The sequence below is a fragment of the Peromyscus californicus genome, unplaced genomic scaffold (assembly GCF_007827085.1).
Source record: "Peromyscus californicus insignis strain IS unplaced genomic scaffold, ASM782708v3 Scaffold_20__1_contigs__length_68692818, whole genome shotgun sequence".
Lineage (NCBI taxonomy): Eukaryota > Metazoa > Chordata > Mammalia > Rodentia > Cricetidae > Peromyscus > Peromyscus californicus.
Genome location: NW_026294503.1, coordinates 43,473,481 through 43,480,729, shown reverse-complemented (window position 1 = coordinate 43,480,729; position 7,249 = coordinate 43,473,481). Strand labels below are relative to the sequence as shown.

The following is a 7,249-nucleotide window of genomic DNA, read 5'->3' as shown; positions in this document are numbered from 1 at the left end:
TGTTCGTGTGTGTGTGTGTGTGTGTGTGTGTGTGTGTGTGTGTGTGTGTGTATGTGATGGATGTAGGGCAGCCGGTCCTGAACAGGGTGTGTGTGTTCGTGTGTGTGTGTGTGTGTGTGTGTGTGTGTGTGTGTATGTGTGTGTGTGTGATGGATGTAGGGCAGCCGGTCCTGAACAGGGTGTGTGTGGTTGTGTGTTTGTGTGTGTGTGTTTGTGTGTGTGTGTGTGTGTGTGTGTGTGTGTGTGTGTGTGTGTGTGTGTGTGTGATGGATGTGGGGCAGCCAGCCCCGTGTAGAAAGGTGTCTGTCCTGGGAGGGTGTCACACAGGGTCGGGGGGCAGGGTTGTGCGGGGGGGGGGGGGGGGGTTTGGACTTGTCACTGATGTGTTGCTGTATTATAGGAGTTGAATGTCACTCTCAGCCCTGCCAGGTGGGAGGTCTATTCTGCTGGCCCCTCCCTCACTACCCAAGGCTGCCTGCTGCTGCAGCCACCACTGCTGATACTGGACAGCCCAAGAAATAGGTTGGAGAGGAAAAGGCCAGAGCAGATTGGGGAAGACTTGGTGGCTACGGCAGCTGGGAGGAGGGGAGTAGAAGGGGCCCCGGGCTGGAGAGGGTGACCCTAGGGGAGGTAGGAGAGCTGTGGCTGGTGGCTTTTGAGCCGGGGGTGGGGGGAGCAGTTGGGGAGGCCCCTCCTGCTCCCTGTCTGGCTCAGCTCTGGCTGGCAGCCGTGGGTGTTGAATACAGCTCAGCTGAGCATCGAGCACTGGGGAGGGAGCAAGACAGCTCCATGGGTGGATGGGTGCGCAGTGCAGGGGTGGCGCAGGGGTGTCAGCAGCGATGGCAGCAGGAGGTGGCAGGGGATGAGGTGGGGGCAGAGGAGGCAGCTTTGGAAACAGGGCCTCGGGGGCCCAGTTGAGAGGCAGAGCAGCATACTGGAGGTGGCCTGGAGCAGGCATAGGTAGCCTGCCCCTTCTCTGTGCAGGCCATCGTCATAGGACACCAAGAAATGGGCTGGCAGGCTGCCCACCCATATGGGGAAACTGAGGCTCAGGAAAGCAGGCTGTCCAGAAGTTAGCTAGTCAGAACTGGGGTTCCAGAGCCCAGCATTGGAAGAGGGCAGCAGGGGATAATATGACAGATCCTTGAGGCTGGGGACCCCCATCTGCCCCATCCCCAGAGAATCCTCGGACAGGAAGGGAGGATACCTGAGGAGCAGGAGAACAAGCTTAGTCTCTACAGCCCCGGGGCCTCAGTCTACTTCTCAGTGAAATGGAGACAGCCTCAGGCTACCTGTCAATGCTTTCATCTTTGGTGATGAACCCCGAGGTTCCAGCACTCAGAGGAAATGGAGGGGCCCCAGAAAAACTACCTCTTAGCTTTTGGACCTCTGGTTACTCTCAAGCAGTCTGTGCCTCAGTTTCCCTCCTACATGGGGATCCCAGGTCTTCCTGGGCCATGCTGGCACAGGGTAGCGGGGTGCTGTGCCTCCCCACTTCTCTCCTCCCTGTACTCTGTTCCCCCGCTCCCTGACCCTGGCTCCCAGAACCCTGGAGGGCTGCTCTGATGAGAGGTTCATTTTCCTTTCATTGTGCAGGTGACAGACCCTGCTGCCAATAATCTCCTGTGACAAATCAACACTGAAGTCCAGTGGCTCCCTGGCCCTGGCGGAATCCAAGTAGATCGAAGTGGAAAAAACCCAGGGGCTCTGGGGGTGGGGCCTGGAGGGACCGCCACACCCAGCAGGTGCATCGGGAGGGGCCCATTCTCTCTGTCATCCTCGTAGTCTGCCCAGAAATCCCCTCCCTCCTCATTCTTCAGGATGCTCTGAAGAAGCAGGGTGCCAGGTGCCAGGAAGAGGGACCTATCCTGAAGGGGATCCTGAAATGCCTGGGGCAACAAGGAGCCATCAAATACTTGTAAGCTGAGGACGAATGTGAGGAAATCCAATTTCCCTCCTTGTCTCTCTGTCTCTGCAGCACGGGGCTTCCAGGGTAGATCTGGCCGGCCTCTGGGGTCCCAAGCCCTCATCCCGTCATGGGTGAAGGATGTGAAGAGGGCTAGAAGTGGGACCGGTGTGCCACTCTCTGGATAGGCGATCTCACAGATGAGTGGGAGAGCCTGAGCCTGGCAGGAACTCTGACCTGGGGGTCGGGGGTAGGGGTGGGCAGAATTTCCCCTAATGGTCTCATTTTGTGCCTCTTCCTTATTCTGAGGCAGGGGATCTGTCTGCACTGATGCATTTTTCAGATGAGGAAGACACCAAGAAATCAGCATCCCTGGCCTCTGAGTCAGTGCTGGGCACCAGGCAGCGCTCAGTGAAGGGATGGGGTGAGTGGTTGAGATTTTCCTAGCTAAACAGCAAAATCCTCAGAGACGGAATCATCCACTTTGGAAATACAGCTCAGGTGTGGGAAACTGCCTTGACCCAGGCTGCATGGCTGTTCTGCTTTAGGTGTCAGTACCAAACCTCTGGACTTTTTCACTTAGTTGGGTCCCATGGATGCAGAGTGTGAGTAGAGCAGAGTGCCCAGCTGGGCTGAAGTCTCCCTGATTCCACGGCTGCATGGCAGGACCTAGATGGGCAGGGATAGAAGCCCAGTACCGTGACAACCTGCCACTGTCCTGGACAGCAATACAAAATGGGTGTCAGTGGGACAGGAGGGGCTGAACCCCCTTAAGCTCTTGGGGCTCTCCATCCCCCCCCCCTACTGAGCAACCAGAGCATCCTTGGAGGACCCAAGCCTTCAAGGCCTCAGCTTCAAGCCTCTCTTCACAGTCATATGATCCCTGCTTCTGCCAACGACGCTGCCCAGCATGGCTGGGGGTCTATCCTTGTCATTCTCCCTTTGTGTCTCTGCCTCTGTCTCTCCCTCTCCTTGTAGACTAGCTCCACACTGACATTTCAAGCCCCGCCTCCTCAGCCCTTTTCAGCGTAGTGACCTTGCCCATGATCCCTTGCCGTATCTCAGTTGAGTTCACACCCATGGTTCTGAACCTCAGGGTCTTGTGAACAACCTGCAGGTGTTCACGCCTTCCAGACAGGTGGCAATCCTGGGACCCCTGGGACCCCTGGGACCCCTAGGACCCCAGCACTCTTCACCCTGCCGCCACCCTGACTCTGCCTTCTGCAGACCAGGAGGCTCAGCCACCCTCCTGCCCACGCTGTTCTCCTGCTTGAGATCCCCAGGTTAATAGTGTCTCACCTGGATGTCTGGCTTTTTAGAAGTCGCCTCTGTCTGGCTTTCCTGGGTGGTTCTTGTGTGGTTATGACAGAGAGGGACAGAGGCATCTTCTAATGGAAGGCACCTAGGGATGGGGCGGTGTGCTTCCCAGGACAGTTCCAGGGGCCAGGCGGCTTGATTCCTCCATGGGGTGGCCATGTGACCACAGGACCTCACGGGGGGGGGGGGGGGGGGACAGGATCCTGAGGGAGGGGAGCTTTGCTGGCTGCCTTCGGGAGGAGGTATGGGGGAAGTGAGAGGAGGGGCAAGGGCTCCCAACACTCCTCTGGCGTCACACTGGGTCCTGGCTCCTCCTCAATGCCCCACCTGTACCCAGGCACTTGTCAAGGAAGACCAAGGTTTATTCCAGCCAGCCCTCGAACCCCATCCATTCTTCCCTGATGTGACAAGCGACCCAGCCATCCCTGGAAGGGCAGAAGAGGAGTGTGTGTGTGTGTGTGTGTGTGTGTGTGTGTGTGTGTGTGTGTGTGTGTGTGTGTAAGAGAGAGAGATCATCAAAGTGCCCCTTGAGTTTTTTCAGCAGCGTGGCACACGTTCACTGTATTGGGCAGCCATCTGCCATGTTCCTGGAGCCCTCCTTGACTACCAGCCAAGCCCTGTACTCACCAAAAACAACACTCCTCTCCAGCAACCCCACCCCCAAAAGTAGAATCACAGACTCTGTCCTTCAGTGAATGTTCCAATGACCTCTTTTAACAGATAGGTAAACCGAGGCACAGAGAGGCTCTGGTGCTCAAGCTGCATGTCTCTCCTGTACCTTTTCTTCTGCTCCTGTGCGTACCTGCCGTGCCCCACCTTGCTGAGAAAAGAGAGGAACCTGTGAGGAGGGGCGTGCTCTGAGCCCGGGCTGACTAGAGACTGGAAGAGTTGCTCAGCCCTCCTCCGCAGGTGGAGTGTGACAGGTACGAGGATGGCCTTGCCTCTTGGCTGGTCCCAGTGTCTCTTTCCCTGAGGCCGACCCTGAGATCAGGCCCTGCGGGTTGCCCCAGGCTGTGCTGACATCATTTCTCCTGGGCTGTGTGGTTAAGGGAGGGGACAGGCTGGTAGTCAGCAACATGGCCCGAGGGGACACCTCAGGCAAAAGAGAGACTGATACGGCCCTGGCCTCCAGGTGACCTCCACTGCCTGACAGGCCCCACCCCCACTCCCATGTCTGGGCCTCTGAGGCTCAGAGTGTGTGCATGGTTTGTGCATGTGTGTCTGTGTCTGTGTGCATGTGGAAGTGTGAGCGTATGTGTGTGTGAGCGTGTGTGTGCGTGTGTGTGTGTGTGTGTGTGTGTGTGTCTGTCTGTCCACTCACAAGCAGGTCCTGCCATAGTGGCACCTGCAGACCTGTCCCTTCAGTGAAGACTGACTGAAGGCCAAGGGTAGCTGTACCCAGGAACAGTGCTGGACAGGTTTGCCAAGCTGCAAGGCAGGCCAACTCACCCAGCTGCTCTTTCTGGGACTCCACACAGTCCAGTGGGCAGAGTGGCAGGCTGAGTGCACCAGCCACACGCAGGGCTCTCCGAGGACAGGTCACCACTTGCAGAGGGCCCTCAAGGGAGCTGTCTTAGGAAGCCACAGATGAGAGGCGTGGACAGTGCCACCACACCGTGCTTCAGGAAGACCCTTCTCCACAGGAGCAGCATTTGGGGTCGTCCTAAGAAACGGAGACCACCGGAAAAAGCCGAGGGAGCTGACAACACAGGAGAGTTGGGAGCCGAGGTCCTGGGAAGGAACAGGTGGCATCACTACAGTCTAAGACCATGGAACCTCATGGCGCAGTTGGAGGGAGCAGCAGCAGTAGTCTTGGGCCAAGCTTCATCTGGGGCAAACCCATGGGAGATTCCCAGCTTCCCTCAAGAGCCCATTCCAGGGCCTCCTGCTTGTCCATCGCGCCAATCCCACAGGAAACCATTGACATGGAGCCCGAAGAAACTGTTTCCCCGAGCCCAGGCATCTTCAGCTGCTGGGCAGACCAATCCTGTCAGGGACAGCCCGAGGGCTGGTGTTCTCTGCTGGATGCTATCCACTGCTCCGAGTGTGGTCTGGCCCCTGCAAGGCCCTCTTCAGCCTGAGGTTTGACTGTTGACTCTTCAAGGATCTCTCTAGCCTTTAGGTCCCAACTGGGTGTTGAACTGGGGTTGCAGACTGCATAGCCTCTTCCAAAGGCTTGGCACTCAGCCCCAGCTGGGAGAGGGGAGCAGGCATGGGGGAGGTTGGACCTTCAAGAACCTTCCAAGCTGGAGAGGTAGAGAAAGCATCGGGCAGGTTCTAAGAGCTGTTGTGGGCACAGAATCTTGTAGACAGAATTTGTGCACAGTGCAAGGATGCCCACCAGGGCCAATAGGCCTGAGTGTCAACCTAAGCTATGACTTGAAACTTAAGACTTTGAGAGAGATTAAAAAAAATTTTTTTTATATGTGTGTATGTGTGAGTGGGGTCATCTGTGGAGGTTAGAAGTGTTGTCTTCTCTCTCTGGGAGCTGGAGTTACAGGTGAGTGTGAGCCCCCTGGCATGGGTGCTGGGAATTGAACTCGGGCCCTCTAGGAGAGCAGTGTTCACTTTTAACTGTTAGCCATCTCTCCAGCCTGAGAGGATTGGTTCCTGGGACTAAAAGGCCAGGCCCACGAGCACTGGAGAACTTGCAACAGGCCACTCACAATCATCATCAGAGACAGGGCCTGGACGGAGGGCTGGAGGTGCTGGGGTTCCAGCTAGCCCTAGCCGTCGGGCAGGCTTTCTGGCGTCCCTGAGTGCCCCCAGGCCCACCTTGGAACTCCCTATCCAGAGCCCTGGGGATGCTTAAGGCAGGGGCTTGCCTGCCCCGCCTGCCACTCTCAGGCTGGTGGCGGGCACTGGGTTCTGAGGACAACTCCAGACAAGAAGGGAGAGCTGGAGGGAGGGGCCACTGAGGTGAGAGAGGGAGCAGCCGGTGAGTGTTCGAGAGTCCCTTGATCATTCCAGTGATGTTGGGACATACTGTGTGTACACCAGAGGCCTGCTGGGTAATGGACAGGGTCCCGAGGTCCTCTGGGGGCTGTACCTGCAGACCCCTGAAGCTGGACTGGGGATCCCCTCTCAAGTCCTGCGGCCGGTGGCGGGACTGACGCTCTCTGTGATGGATTCTGCCATCCTCCGAGGAAGTGGTACGGGCTGCGCCCCAGGGTGGGGCACAGGGAGGGAGCAGGAGACGGTGTGGTGAGGGCCGCACCCCCCCCCCCCCCCCCCCCCCCCCCGCGCCCCGTCTTTGTCGTCCCTTGCACAGGACGCCCGCCTTTCCCTGGCTTCGTCCTCGCACCCTCCTGTCGCTGGTGTTATTTTTAAAGTTCCGTTTTGTAAACGTTTGTGCTTTATTTGTTTATTCGCTGGAATTACCGGTGCATTTACGCCTTCAATATTTAAAAGGTAAGTGTGTGACATACGGAAGCTTCCCCTCCCCTCCCCCAGGGACCAGACTCCCTCCCCGGAGGCAGCCTGCTTTGCCAACGACTTCCCCTCCAAGGTGTCTGCCTAGAGGAACAAACACAGGCACAGAAAAGCAAACAGGACCTTCTGTTCTCCCCCTTAACTCAGACAGCAGCCTTCTATCACGGGGGGGGGGGGGGGGGGGGGGGGGGGGGGGGGGGTGCTTCCATGGCGGTTTCCCACCAGCATCTAGTTAATAGCTAAGAACACTACTCAAAGTCCAGAGAGGTTAAGACATTGGTCTGGAGTCACACAGCTTGGTGGCAGGATGTCCAACCACCACAGTACACCTATGGTGTGGGCTAGCCGAGTCGGGATAATTTTCCAGAAAGAGGCAAGGGATGAAAAAGGAAAGAGGTGGGTGGGTGGGCAGTGGTTCAGGGTGGGGCTCATCTCTCCTCCTGGGAGTAGGGCGCAGGGCTGACTCTACCTCCCACCCGCCCTGCCCCATCCCTGCTCAAGTCCCCCTGCAGGCCACTGGAGCTGGCAAGTGCCATCCGGTAAATGGGCGCACAGTGGGGGCAGGCAGTGTCAGGATATGAAACTGGAGGAGGA

General features: G+C 57.6%; 1 long non-coding RNA gene across 1 annotated transcript; it reads left to right on the top strand.

Moving 5' to 3' along the window:
- The first annotated feature begins 378 nt into the window (after nucleotides 1-378).
- Nucleotides 379-6,361, top strand: LOC128116727 (uncharacterized). Its single transcript, XR_008220576.1, has 3 exons — nucleotides 379-2,330; nucleotides 3,944-4,146; nucleotides 4,867-6,361. It is a non-coding gene; the product is annotated as an uncharacterized LOC128116727 (long non-coding RNA).
- Nucleotides 6,362-7,249: the final 888 nt, after the last annotated feature.